Source organism: Thalassophryne amazonica, chromosome 15, assembly GCF_902500255.1.
Source record: "Thalassophryne amazonica chromosome 15, fThaAma1.1, whole genome shotgun sequence".
In the NCBI taxonomy this organism is placed as follows: Eukaryota; Metazoa; Chordata; class Actinopteri; order Batrachoidiformes; family Batrachoididae; genus Thalassophryne; species Thalassophryne amazonica.
This window is the reverse complement of record NC_047117.1, coordinates 19,438,006-19,453,718: the sequence shown is the minus strand read 5'-3', so window position 1 is coordinate 19,453,718 and position 15,713 is coordinate 19,438,006. Positions and strand designations below refer to the sequence as shown.

The 15,713-nt window shown below is 39.6% G+C and overlaps 1 protein-coding gene across 1 annotated transcript in view; it reads right to left on the bottom strand.

Annotated features, from left to right (window-relative positions):
- The window catches only part of march1 (membrane-associated ring finger (C3HC4) 1), an 88,509-nt gene that overhangs the window by 25,839 nt on the left and 46,957 nt on the right, over positions 1–15,713 (bottom strand). The window lies entirely within an intron of this gene.

Here is a 15,713-nt window from a genome sequence, read left to right as displayed (position 1 = left end):
TGGATGTACCTTTCAGCATTGAAGGTGCCATCACAGATATGTAAGTTGCCCATGTAATGGGCACTAACACACCCCCATACCATCACAGATGCTGGCTTTTGAACTTTGCGCTGGTAACAATCTGGATGGTCTTTTTCCTCTTTTGTCCGGAGCACACGACAGCCATGATTTCCAAAAACAATTTGAAATGTGGACTCATCAGACCACAGCACACTTTTCCACTTTGCATTTGTCCATTTCAAATGAGCTCAGGTCCAGAGAAGGCTGCGGTGTTTCTGCATGTTGTTGATGTATGGCTTTCGCTTTGTATGGTAGAGTTTTAACTTGCACTTGTAGACATAGCGACGAACTGTGTTAACTGACAATGGTTTTCTTAAGCGTTCCTGAGTCCACGCGATAAGATCCTTTACACAATGATGTCGGTTTTTAATGCAGTGCCACCTGAGGGATCAAAGGTCACGGGCATTCAATGTTGGTTTTCGGCCTTGCTGTTTATGTGTCAAAAGTTCTCCAGATTCTCTGAATCTTCTGATTATATTATGGACTGTAGATGATGAAATCCCTAAATTCCTTGCAATTGAACGTCGAGAAACATTGTTCTTAAACTGTTGGACTATTTTTTTCATGCAGTTGTTCACAATGTGGTGATCCTCACCCCATCTTTGCTTGTGAACGGCTGAGCTTTTTGGGGATGCTCCTTTTATACCCAATCATGACACTCACAATTAGTGTCCTCAATTCCCAAATGCTTATAGAGTGTTGTTGAAGGAAAGGTGATGTAACACAGTGGTAAACATACCACTGTCCCAGTTTTTTTGAAACGTGTTGCAGACATCTATTTCAAAATGAGCAAATATTTACACAAAAACAATAAAGTTTATCAGCTTGAACATTAAATATCTTGTCTTTGTGGTGTATTCAATTGAATATAGATTGAAGAGGATTTGCAAATCATTGTATTCTATTTTTAATTTACATTTTACACAACGTCCCAACTTCACTGGAATTTGGCAAATGTCAGCTGTGCATCTAATTTTAGACACAAACAGGATGAAGCTCCAACACAATGCATATTTCACTCCTGGTGTAAGCAACATGAGAGTAAACTCACTCATGGTAACGGCAACATAACTAAAGTGACTAAACCAGTTAAACTACAAAATCACAATAAATCAATGACAATAACAACACTGTTAAACTGACATGAACCACAACATTTAAAACCATAAAACCCCAAACTCCCACAGTGAACTGCAGCACAACATCCATTGTTTATTGGTTAGATAAATTTGCTAATTTCTCCAAAAATATTTGTCCTATCAGCTTTCCATTTTCACAGTGATCATCCTTGACCCAAAATATATAAGCATACCAAATGGCAAATGTCAACTCCCCCCGGTTTTTACGTGATTGAAGCCAAACACACACACACACACACACACACACACACACACACACACACACACACACACACCACACCACTTACCTGTTATAATATAGTTTCCCAAACCAGTGAGTATGTCTTGGACTTCATTTATATTAACAATAAAGAAACACAAACAGTGTGGTACTGCAGTAAATCTGATTCTAGTAGGCAGTCCTTCCTGGACTCCCCCACTCAGAAACACTGAGTGGGGGAGTCCAGGAAAGAATCAGAGATGGGTGAGGGAAGTCCCCACAACACCCGTGGCAACTTTGAAGAACTCTGTGGTTGAGATTTCAGAAATTGTGCAAAGTGCAAAATTTGTCCGTTGCACCACCAGTCACAGCTTCCGGTGAAACAGAAGATTTTCTTAAAAAGGAAGAAAGAATTTCAGCTCCAAGCAAGGGCACTGGAAGGTAGAGTTGGGGGTGTTGTGGGAAAAGCTGTACTACTGTGTACAATATCATATTAAATGTACAGCAGCACAACATTCATGATTTTTGTATTAATTTGAATTGCCAAAAACAACCCGTTTTAAATTATTATACACAACAACAGACAGAAAATTTGAATTACAACTTGCTGTTAGTCAAAACTGCATAATACAGCAAACCAGTCATAATATAAAGTGCCAGCATGATGCCAAGAAGCAAATAAAATACATGTGAGGGTCTTTTTTGAGATATAGCTAACCCATGGTTACCATCACAAATACATGTTCCTTTCAGTTCACAACTACATGTAGAACTTTGCATTTTGTGCATCAGACAGATGACTTGGAAAATATACTGAATGTTCTAAAATACTGTAGTATTTTGATACTACACTTGTTAATTTTTACACTCCTGGTGTATAGTAAGCACCTTGCATGGCAGCACCCTCACATCGGGGTGAATGTGAGGCATTATCAGACCAGTGGTACCGGATGGCTGGACACAAATGCAGAGCTCAGACACAGATGTGATTGGCGATAAGGTTTTACTGAAACAACAGCAGGGTCTGGTACACAGAAAGGCAGTCAAAAATCAGCAACAGTGTCAGAAACATTACGCAAGGGCGTGGTCCAATAAACAATCAGGCAGTCAAAAACACAGCGAGAAAAACAGGTCGAGAAAAACTTACAAGATAGGCTATGAAGCAAAGGCATAAAGCACAACAAACTGGCGAGTAAACCGTGCAACCCGCGAAAACTAATATACACCCTGGTGATGAGCTACCAATTAGAAGCAGGTGTGTGGAAACCACCAGAATAGGGGTGTGGCCCAACAGTGTGCCCTGCCCACCACCAGGAGAGACAGATGAGAGAAAGGGACAGACCAAGGCCAAGCAGAAAAACCCCACAAAAGAAATCACAAAACATAACCTAAGCAGAGCAAACAATAAAACAAAACCTAAACCCTGACAGCATTATTTGTAAAGTGCTTTGAGTGTCTAATGCAGATGGAAAAGGGCTATATAAATGCAGTCCATTTACTGTAGTAGAAAATGTATATATTTTTTAAATATGTTCAGGAAATGTTTTGCTTTGCAGCTACACCCCCAGCCAGGAGTGGGTGCTGTTGCCCCCTCAGCACCCCCATTTTCAGCATCCTTGACTTGCAATTCTCCCTACCACATACAGGAAAAAAAACTAGACCCAAAATGCATTTTGTCGTCAACATCTGATTCTTATTTTTTTTAGCTGATAAAGGAATTTCCAGTAGCATTAATACAGTGACTATTTTCTCTTAGCAGGACATTTTGTAATTATTTTTAGTGTTTGTTTACCGTCACCACCGCATGCATTATCTCCAAGTCATCATGACCAGAGCAAAAATTTCAGGAACATGACAGTCCCACAGCTGAAAAAGTGACTTCCTGTTAGGGCTGGTCCCCGCAGTACACCAGGAGCCGGAGTGTCTCACGGAGAAAGCTACACAAGTTCATCCCGTTTTGGAGAAGTGTGACCATGAAGAGTCAGAGAGAAAGTGACAGCAGGTGATGAAAATGGATACTTCTGTTCATAATCACAAAGGGAAAGCTGTGATGTGGATGCAGGACTTGAAACGCCTACTAGCTGTGACGCTTAGCCAGTAAGCATTTTTACAATGAAGAGATGTTTTAAAAAAAAAAGTCTACACCCACCGTTGAAAAAGGTTCAAAAATGGTTCAAAAGTGAATGTTTTTTCAATATCTACTTGTAATATGGGGACCTTTCTTGGATAATGTTAAGACTCACATCTATTGCCTGCCATGACGCTGGCTCACAGATCTGGTGCAGCTCCATCCAGAGATGGGAACTGTATTTGTGCTGGAAACCCTCCTGTCCTGTGCATCAACAGCATTTCCTATAGATTTGTTTTGTGAATTGTTCTGTAATTTATGTCTGTAGCATGGCCCAAGCACAGGGTCACCCCTTAGAGTCTGGTCTGCTTGAGGTTTCTTCCTCAGAGGGAGTTTTTCCTTACCACTGTTGCTTTGGGGGTTAGTAAGGTTAGACCTTACTTGTGTGAAGCACCTAGAGGCAACTCTGTTGTGATTTAGTGCTATATAAATGAAAATAAGTTTAAATAAGTTGAAGTTGTAGATGTTTAAACAACATTTGTGCGTAGACCATATTTAACTGTGATTTTGAACAGTGGTGTTTTTCAACCTGTACAAAGAGTAAATTATAATTTTGATCACCCATTGAGCATGTTTGGGATGCATGTTCCAGTTCCTGCCAATATCCACCAACTTCACACAGCCATTGAAGAGGAGTGGACCAACACTCCACAGGTCCACAGTCAACAACCTGATCAACTCTATGTGAAGGAGATGTGTTGCACTACGTGAGGCAATTGGTGGTCACACTAGATATGGACTGGTTTTCCGACACCCCCAGGACCCCCTCCCCCCAATAAAGCAAAACTGCACATTTCAGAGTGGCCTTTTTTTGTGACCAGCCTAAGGCACACCTGTGCAATAATCATGCTGTTTATTCAGCATCTTGATATGCCACACCTGTGAGGTGGGACGGATTACCAGATTATCTCGGCAAACGAGAAGTGCTACCTAACACAGATGTGTGAACAATATTTGAGAAAAACATGTCTTTTGTGTATATAGAAAATGTTTTAGATCTTTGAGTTGAGCTCTTGAAAAATGGGAGCAAAAACAAAAGTGTTCAGTATAAGACTTTTCTGTGGTAAGAAGAATTCAGAGTCTGCAACCCTTCTCAGGACTGTGACCACAAAACTGTTCAGGCTTCAGCCGTTCAGACACCACAGAGGCTGGAACAAACCGTTCTGAAACGAGACAGTCTAGACCATTGGTGTCCAAAGACAATCCAGCAAGGGCCAAGAGGGTGCAGGTTTTCTTTACAGCCACTGACTCCAGCAGGTGATTTGACTGATTAAAGCCCTGGTCACACAGCACTAACGAAGGACACCAAAACCAAAACGAAAGAAGAAATCTGGACTTACACTGACTTTCGTAGACATCGTTTAACCGTTGTCCAGCTTCAGTGCTAACCACTAAGCCACTGTGCTGCTCACAACTGTATATATAGTAAGACCATGAGTTGTTACATGATTTTTTTTTTCTTCAAGATAAAAAAAAAAAATCATGTAACAACTCATGGTTTTACTTGGGCTGCCAAGGATACACCTGCGGTATCCATTGTTATGCTTATACAGACATAAATGACAGACAGTAAAGCATCTGTTCTTCCCAAACCAGCCCATACAGCCCTTGTGTTATTGTTAGATGACGGTCAGGTCCCAAGGAGGTTGTAAATGGGCTTCAGGCTTTGACTTGGCAGGCAAGATTCCTGTCAAGTAAAAGCTAAGGGCTTCAAGGGGCATGAAATCCATTTCACTCATTATCCACTATGAAATGCTGAGGGGAGGAGGGTGTTCCTCTGACACCCACTTTAAACAAAATACATCTCCTAGCACAGAAAAGCAGGATTTTAAGAAGTTTCAGTTGATTAAATGAATATCTGAAGGATGGGAGAGATGTTTACTGTTTGACCTATTATGACACTGATTTCTTTGAGTACATCTTCCCAATTTGTGAGTTGTGTACACAGTCTAATAGTGTGAAGTATGGGCCTTCCTCAATTGTGCACTTATTGCATAACACTGGCAGCCCTGGGTTCATTCTGTTCCATCACAATGGGGAATTTTAAATTGTAGTTTCTTGGCCTTATTATTGGTAAAATATCCACTTAGGTTAAGCCACAAGTCAACACCACTCTTCACTTCAAGTCCTTCTGTTTATCTCCACCATGAAGCTCAATTCCCTTTCACAACAAAATTACTCAACATAAAAAAAAGTACATTCAGTTGCCCCATGCACCAAACTTTGCCTTACTTTTGCAGCAAAGAGCCGCATTAAAGTGGGTAACGCGGCAGGGTCAGCAGGATACCTGCAACAGAACTGGACACATGGAAACTGTAACAGCCTGAGGGGGTCAGGATCATTGAAATGTCAACACATGGTACTGCAGCGGAGCCACCCGCATTTAGCATCACTTTGACGATGATCAAGTCCACAGTCACTGATCATTATCTCCCATTTCTGTCTTTGGGAAATTGTGCATTGGCCAGTCATGTAAATAATCACATTTTTGTTCATCATAAAAAGGTCTAATTTCATTCATAGACTTCCTTTTTTTCATAAATGAAATTAATCTCTCACTATTTTAACAATTACCTTTTCAAAGGTGTTATTTTATAACATTAAAGCTATAGGGCCTTTCAAATGTCACAAAACTGAGATCATTTAGTTTGTACCAAAATCCAAGCATTATAATGGAGCTTTATTTTTGTAACGTGTTGCTAAATTCTAAATTACAGCTCATTTTAATTAAGAGGCCATATTTATCTGGGGGGAAATTCTACCATGAATATAGTCTTTTCCTTCATTGGCATCATGCAGACTCACTACAGGAGGAAGCGCCTGTGCGCATGCATGAGGTTTTGAGATTACCTGCGACCCATCTTACGTTAACATTCATAAGATTTCTTGTAAATCACTTCCAAATCTACCAGATGTTGGTCATAGCATCTTAGCCCTTGAATTTCTCCCTCTCAGGGGCTAAAATTCTAAACTGTTTCCAAATAGCATGAATTTTGATCATGTGATCAAACTTCACAATATATTATTACTAGCTTATCTAAATGCTAAGGAATAAAATTATAGTGGTCACTCACTCACCTTCAACCACTTACTCCAATTAAAGCCTCAGTCCCACCGAATAAGCCATGAATAATGAGTCACGTATGGATTTGCCAGAAATTTCAGTGATTGTTTGAATAATGATCCATGTATAAATCTATCACGTATCCGCTATGAAGAAGCCTCTAAGTACCTCACATGTGCCAGGTATCAGCCTCTAATCAGATAAATAGATAGACAGATATAGTATTTATTCATCCCCTTTCAGGGGAAATTTATCTGTCTGAGAGCATGCATACATACACAATACATCCATTCAATAAATATTGAATGGATTCATATATATATATATATATATATATATATATATACACATATATACGTATTAGGGCTGGGCAAACATAAAAAATCTTAATCGCATTAACTCAATGACTTTGTGTGATTAAAAGTTCGGCGTCTTTCTGCATTTTGTTTTGTTGTGCATTGCATAGCCTGTACTTTTCTCAATCCTCGTGTCATTGTCTGTGTGAACTCAGCTATCAGCAGGAAGCAGCAGCATAAGCTCGCCCCCGACTGACGCTTTCAAAATAAAAGGCAATGAGCAACAGTCATAAAAGGCAAAAAAAAAAAAAAAAAAAAAAAAAGAACCGCAGCATTAAGGGGAGGAACAAAATTGTCAGCGATAATGACCTCAATAATTAACGCAACGTTAGCGCGTTAACGTTGCCCAGCCCTAATATATATATATTCAATAAATAAGACAAATATAAAAACACATTAGAAGTAAAAATACATTAACAAGAGGCATTAAACAGTCTCATGGCGGCCAGGACAAATGATCTATACCTCTCAGTCCTGCATCTCATGGAGAGGAGTCTGTCACTACGGTTGCTTTTCTGAGCAACCACAGTGTCGTGTAGAGGATGAGATTTGTTGTTAATAATAGAGCCACGACTGACCTCTCATTTCAGCCCCATCCAGCCCCGAATGGCTCGTGTTGCAGAATATGATCCACATCAAGCCACATATGACCCATGTAGTGCCATATAACGTGACGTTGGTGCACATTTAGGCATGGGTTTGGTCCAACCCTCCCACACTTGGTCCCTTTAAAGTGTAGGTTTTCAATTCACACCATCCATTCAAGACGTTACATTTTATAAATGCAGTCAAAAACAAAGACACTCCTGCACAGTCCAGCCTCTGTGTGCATCCGTGCGCCAGGCTGCAGTTCACCTGTGTTCCAGGTCATTAGATGCGCTTCTTCTCGCTGGCTTTATTTCTGCCGCCACCCACGGGTCACCGGTAATCCGTTATTGTCTGCAAAATCACTCTTTTGCCTGCTCGTGTTCTGTGTAAATGCTAGTCTTGAGTGAGTCTTTGTGTCAGTGCACACACACAGGAGAGCTCATCTGATCCATTATAACAAGATGTTAAATCTATCATAAACATAGTTTTACAGCTGCTTATAAAGAAGGAATGAGCATGCAACTGTTTTACCAAGCCATTACATTAAAACCATTACAAAGACTCACTTTTTAAGCTGTTCCAAATATGTTCTCCATTTCAGCGCACGACACAGAGTGAAAAAAAAATGGTCCAGATGAAACAGTCCTCCGTGATTCCAGAAGCAATTAGAGCTGTTTTCAACATCCAAGCTCTGACAGAAAATGATTAAGCCGCCACAAAATCATTATTTTATATACAGCGCCTGGCGCACAAAGCAGGTGGGATTGTAGTGCATAAGAGGGCTGAGCCAAAATAGCCTGTCCTGTCCTTGCAGCCTCCAGACGCTTGGATAATGGGCTTTTAACAGCCTCGTCCTCACTACAAACATACCTCTAAAATCCTCGTTTGTCATCATAGTACCTCGTACACAAACTGCCCCACACTGTTGTTGCTACATTTTGAACTTCTTGAAATTAGCGCCACACTCAGAGATGAGCCTTGTAAGCTGAATATTCTGCCTCCAAGAGCCTCTCAGAGCCACTATTCTCCCATGATTGTTGAATAACTGGACTCGTACCAAAAAAAAAAAAAAAAAAAACATGCTACGTGGCTCACTGTTCGCCCTTCATTATTCGGTGTTACCAGGGCTTAAGTGTCATGGGGGGCTGGAGCTTATCCCAGCAGTCATAGGGCATGAGGAGGACTACACCCTGGACAGAACGCCAGTCTGTCGCAGGGCCACATACAGTGAGGAAAATAAGTATTTGAACACCCTGCAAGTTCTCCCACTTAGAAATCATGGAGGGGTCTGAAATTTTCATCTTAGGTGCATGTCCACTGTGAGAGACATAATCAAAAAAAAAAAATCCGGAAATCACAATGTATCATTTTTTTAAATGATTTATTTGTATGTTGCTGCTGCAAATAAGTATTTGAACACCTGTGAAAATCAATGTTAACATTTGGTACAGTAGCCTTTGTTTGCAATTAAAGAGGTTAAATGTTTCCTGTAGTTTTTCACCAGGTTTGCACACACTGCAGCAGGTGGTCCACTCCTCCATACAGATCTTCTCTAGATCTTTCAGGTTTGGAGTTTCAGCTCCCTCCAAAGATTTTCTATTGAGTTCAGGTCTGGAGACTGGCCAGACCACTCCAGGACCTTGAAATGCTTCTTACGGAGCCCCTCCTTAGTTGCCCTGGCTGTGTGTTTGGGGTCATTGTCATGCTGGAAGACCCAGCCATGACCCATCTTCAATGCTCTTACTGAGGGAAGGAGGTTGTTTGCCAAAATCTCGCAATACATGACCCCATCCATCCTCCCTTCAATACGGTGCAGTCGTCCTGTCCCCTTTGCAGAAGAGCACCCCCAGAGTATGATGTTTCCACCCCAATGCTTCACGGTTGGGATGGTTTTCTTGGGGTTGTTCTCATCCTCTAAACATGGTAAGTGGAGTTGATTCCAAAAAGCTCTATTGTGCTCTATATCTTCTCCCATGCCTCCTCTGGATCATCCAGATGGTCACTGGTGAGCTTCAAATGGGCCTGGACATGTGTTGGCTTGAGCAGGGGGACCTTGCTGCCCTGCAGGATTTTAAACCATGACAGCATCATGTGTTACTAATGTAATCTTTCTGACTGTGGTCCCAGCTCTCTTCAGGTCACTGACCAGGTCCTCCTGTGTAGTTCTGAGCTTTCTCAGAATCATCCTTACCCCACAAAGTGAGATCTTGCATGGAATCCCAGACCGAGGGAGATTGACAGTTATCTTGTGTTTCTTCCACTTTCTTTTTTTTTTTAATTCTTTATTTTCAAAGAGTGGAAAACAAAACAGAGGGAGTCGATTACAGATTGGATCATTACAAGAGTCCACTCTTATTTTTCTGAAAAAGAATAATAAAGAAAGAACAAAGAAAGAACACAACAAAATGAGAGAGAAGGCCATCGCATGTTGTACAAGATTAATAAAGCCAACCATTAAAATGAGTGAAAGAGACACAGAATAAGAATTAGACACCATTACATAAAAGGGATGCAGTTCTGTTTTAGTCTCTCAAGCACCGGTTACTTCCGTGAAATCTGGGCGGAGAGGTTTAACAAATTGGACCCACTGTTTCCATAGTTTGATAAAAACTTTCTTTTTAAGTCTAATTGCAAATGTAACTGATTCCATGACATAAATCCCATTCACAATATTTATCCACTCTGACACTGTAGGGGGCTCAGGCAGGAGCCAGCGTTTTGTTATTGCTTTTTTGGCTGCTGTTATTAAAACCAGAAAATGATTTTCTAAAATGAATCTCGGTCTTTCCCAGAAATAAAATAGGAAATTGCAATAAAATATTTTCACTAAAAATGGATATTAAAATATCCTGAATTTCAACCCAGTAGGATTTCAGTTTTGGACATTCCCAAAATATATGCCAGTGACCTGCCTTCTGCTCCCCACAGCATCTCCAACATTCTGCTGCTCCTCCATCAAAATGTGCCTTTTGCTTTGGAGTAACAAAAAAATGCATAAGACACTTCCAGCTAAATTCACGCCATTTATGAGAATTGGTACACCTCCATTGCAATTCACATATATCAAGCCAATCTTCATCTGTTATTGAAAGAGAACCCTCTCCTTCCCATTTATCCTTAATATATTTTGTGGAGTGACTCATTTTTGACAGTAGACCTTTGTAAAGTGTTCCTATTGCTCCTTTAATCAAATTATTTTTATACGCCTTCAAGAAAATGACTAAAATTGGATCGTTAATGTCGGTTTTATTAATAATATTCTGTTGAAAGTAATGTCGTAGTTGGAGGTACCAAAAAAAAAGTCAGTGTTGTAATTGAAATTCTCCCTTTAAACTGTCAAAATCCTTCATTTTTCCGTTATGAGTAAGTGAGTAAAAGGTTGTAATACCCTTAGAGATCCACTGTTTAAACGTATAGTCCAACATATTGGGTTTGAAGTCGAGATCAGTCGCACACCAATGGATTCTCTGAATTTTATCATCTAGTTTAAACAATTCTTTTACTTTTCCCCATATTTTTAATTGAGTTGCAATCCATGGATTTTTGCACAAGTCTATATATTTACCTAAGTTTTTATTAGCCAATATCTGGATTGGAAGGTCTGTTATTGACAATTCAATATCTTTCCATCTAGCCTTAAATTTCGATGAGCACGTTAGTAAGTGGTTTAATCTGAGCGGCAAAAAAGTATCCTTTAAAATATGGTAAAGCGAATCCTCCCTCTCTTTTTGATAGCTGTAGTGTTTTATATTTAATACGTGGCTTTTACCCTGCCAAATAAATCTGGAAATTATTTGATCAATTTCTGAAAATTCTTTCTGGGTAATTTCCACTGCGAGTGCTTGAAATAAAAAAAGAAAAAGTGGAAGCATATTCATCTTTATAGCATCAATTCTATGACTAAAACTAAGAAAAGAAATAGCATTCCATCTTGTTAAATCTTCTTTCATTTTGGACATTAGAGGGGTATAATTAATTTCTTTGAGAACTGAAAGGTCTTTTGGTAAGAGGATACCCAAATACTTTATAGATTGCAGTTCCCATTTTAATGGGAATTTTTCACATAAATGTTTAGGTGGAGAAAAATTAAATGTTAAAACTTGGGTCTTTTGTATATTCAATTTATATCCCGAGTAATTTCCAAATTTCAGCAGAATGTTCATTAGTTCCGGAAGAGTAACACTGGGTTCAGAGAGATATACCAATACATCATCTGCATATAACGCAACTTTTTGTTCCTGGTCACCAATAGTAATTCCTCTTATTTTCTCTGATTGTCTGATGCATTGAGCAAGTGGTTCAATATATAGTGAGAATAATAGCGGTGATACTGGACAGCCTTGGCGCGAGCCGCGCTGTAGTGTGATAGACTCCGTGAAGTGTCCATTAATTTTAACCCGGGCCGAGGGTTTATCATACAGTGTGCGAATTACTTGAATAAAATTATTATGTATCCCTAATCGTTTCAGAACTTTATACAAAAATGCCCAACTAACTGAGTCAAATGCCTTCTCAGTGTCGAGGCTCACCAAAAGAGCCTCTATATTGTTTTGATGGATGTGGTGCATGATATGTAGGGACCGTCTAATGTTATCGTGAGTTTGACGTTGTGAAATAAAACCCATCTGATCCGTATGTATGAGATGTGGAAGCATCTTCTCCAGACGTTTAGCTAGAATAAGAATCCTCAATTTGTGAATCTGTCCCTAAAGGTAGTTGTGTATATAGGCTTTTATAAAATTTCTCAAATGCTTTTTGTATTTCTTCTTGTTTATGCAATAGAAGACCAGAGTCTAAATCTTTTATTTTATATATTGTATTATCTGCCCTTTCTTTTTGTAGCCTTCTAGCAAGGATTTTTGATGCCATAGGGCCCACCTCATAATATTTTTGTTTCATAAAAACTAACTTTTTTTCAATTTCCTGAGTATATAATAAGTTTATTTCGTTTCTTATTTTTTAATCTCTTCCAATATACTTGGGGATTGTTTCTTTTTATGCTCAATTTCTAACTCTTTTAATTTTCTATCCAAGTTTAGACGTTTTAATTGTTTTTCCTTTTTATTGTGGGGGCACCGGGATATAATTTCCCCCGAATTACTGCTTTCAAGGCATCCCAAACTATAGTTGAATCTACATCCCCAGTATCATTAATTTCTAAAATTGTTTATCTCCTTTCTCATGTTAGCCACAATAATGGATTATTCAAAGTACTTGTATTAAATCTCCAAAGTGTATTACGCAAAGTTTGATCAATCTGTATTGTACACTGACTGGAGCATGATCAGATTAAATCGATATGAGCCTGTATCACAACTGTTAATTCTATGACGGTCCCTCTTAAAGATAAAAAATAATCTATACGCGAGTATGTGTCATGAGGATGTGAATAAAATGTATAATCATGACCCCAAGGGTAAAAATCTCTCCAAAAATCAATTATTCCAAATTCAAACAGCAAATTGTTTACTTTTTTAGACAATATGTATTAGCTGAGATTTTAGATGAATCTAAATTGGAATTAAGACGTAGGTTCAAATCGCCACCACTGATTATTATTCCTGGAGCACCAATTATCAAATAAAAGACCTTCCTATAAAAAGAGAAATTACTTCCAGGGGGGGCATAAATATTACAAAAACTTATCACATCAATGATCTTACCCGAAACTACTATATATATCGATCTTTATCAGTTTCCTCAGACACGTAAATGAAAGGTATTTTCTGTGAAATTAATATCGCCGCCCCTCTTCTTCGGCCGTTTTTATAAGATGAAAAATATATTCTTGTGTAACCCATTCTTTTTAATTTTTCATGTTCTACTGTAGAAAGATGAGTTTCTTGTAACATTACAATTTGGGCATTATCTTTTTTTACTTTTGATAGTATTTTAGTCCTTTTAATTGGATTTGAGATCCCTTTAACATTAAATGTAACTATTCTAATATCTTGTATGTTCATGGTGTCTTATCTAAAATTAAATAAAATAAAAACCTATAGAGATAACATTTACTTTCATTTAAATTAAAATGGTGCACAAGCGGACGCTCTCTCATTGAACAAACAACAAAAGAACCTGGAACAAATTGAACAATTACACCAAAAATAAAAAAGGTCCTTCCAAGGTAGGGGCTCATGTAAATAAGCCCTGTATGGTCCTGCGGTGTTAAGGACCAATTAGGGGAGGATCACACCTCGTGCGTGAGGGAGAGCCCTAATGATATCTTCTTGTCAACCTGTCAACCATCATACATATAAAAAGTACAAATAAACCCACCAAATATAAAAAAAAATTAAGGATACCATTAAGCGTCCACTTCTCTCCTAAACACCTGAAGTCTTTCCTTGAGGCGGGCGTGATGACTGTCTTGTGTAGACTCTCCGTGGTCCTGGCCTCTGTGCTGTCCGCGTGCTTTGCGCCAATGTAGATAGCAGCTCCAGCTCCCTTGGTCCGGTGTAGTCGTTGTTTTCAACATGGTGACTGGGAGCCCTCGTGCGGCCATGTCTCGGGTTGCTTCAACTGCATCCTTATACAGCCGTGTAGCATCTCGGTAGAAAACCTTCAACTTTGCTGGGTATGGAGTTTGAAACTTTATCTGGTGCTCTTTAAGAATCTTTTTAGCCTCCTTGTATTCGTTCCGCTTCCTGAGCACTTCAATGGGATAGTCGTGATCCAAAAAAAAAAAACGAACCACCGTCACAAAAGATTCCTTCTTTAGCCCGGATCTTCGTACAAATTTCTCTTTGATCCTATAGCTCACAATTTTACGATGATAGATCTGGGCTTCGCTTGGCCATCAGGTTTCGCTGTTAAAGCTCGGTGTGCTCTTTCTATTCCCAATTGTTGATCAGAGGGGAAATCAAGCTCGTTTTTCAACAGGTTATTTAGAAAAGTCACCATGTCCGAGCCCTCTGTTTTCCGCTATGCCATATATCCTTATCCCTGCGGGCGCGACCCTCCTGTTCAATCTTTAGCTTCAAGTATAGCTTGGCGGTCGGATAGCCGCTTGATTAGCATCGATGCAGCCTGCAACACCGTCTCTACTTCTTCAATATGACCCTCTGCTTCTTCCACTCTGTTGTTAACCCTACTCAGTTCAGATTTTATATCCGAGTATTGTTCATTATTCTCCTTTCTGAAGTCCCTCAATTCTCTCAGAATATTATGCATAGTGGAGTCCGGAGGGCCTACACTCTCCGCAGCTAGCATTAGCTCCTCTGGATTGCTTTGGTCGTCGGTATGCCTCATTTCTTCTTCCATCGAATTTGCCATTTTCTTACGTCTAGTAGTTGCCCCCTTGACCATCTTCTAGAATAAGCCTCAGAGTTGGCATAAGAGTATCGTTGGGGGGGTTATTTTCACCAAAACCGTCGGGAGCTCACGTCTCAAGCAGCCATTACTTCCCCAGCGGAACCGGAAGTCACGTGTTTCTTCCACTTTCTAATAAATAATCCTAACAGTTGTTGTCTTCTACCAAGCTGCTTGCCTGTTGTCCTGTAGACCATTCCAGCCTTGTGCAGGTCTACAGTTTTGTCCCTGGTGTCCTTAGACAGCTCTTTGGTCTCGGCTATGGTGGACAGGTTGGAGTGTGATTGACTGAGTGTGTGGACAGGTATCTTTTATACAGGAAACAAGTTCAAACAGGTGCAATTAAAAAGAAAACTTATCAGGTCTGTGAGAGCCAGAATTCTTGCTGGTTGGTAGGTGTTCAAATACTTATTTGCAGCAGTAACATACAAATAAATTATTAAAAAAAAAAATCATACATTGTGATTTCCGGATTTTTTTTTTTTTTTTTAAATTATGTCTCTCACAGTGGACATGCACCTAAGATGAAAATTTCAGACCCCTCCATGATTTCTAAGTGGGAGAACTTGCAAAACCGCAGTGTGTTCAAATACTTATTTTGCTCACTGTATAGACAAACAGTCGCACCTGCACGCACAGGTATGGACAATTTAAAGTTTCCAATTCAGCTAACCTGCATGTCTCTGGATGTGGGAGGAAGCTGGAGCACCCGGAGAGAACCCACGCAGACACAGGGAGAACATGCAAACTCCACAAAGAAAGGCCACAGGTGGGAACTGATCACATGACCTTCTTGCTGTGAGGCAACAGTGCTAACCACTAAGCCACCATACTGCCAAAAATAAGAGTAGCCGGTAAAACCAGTAGC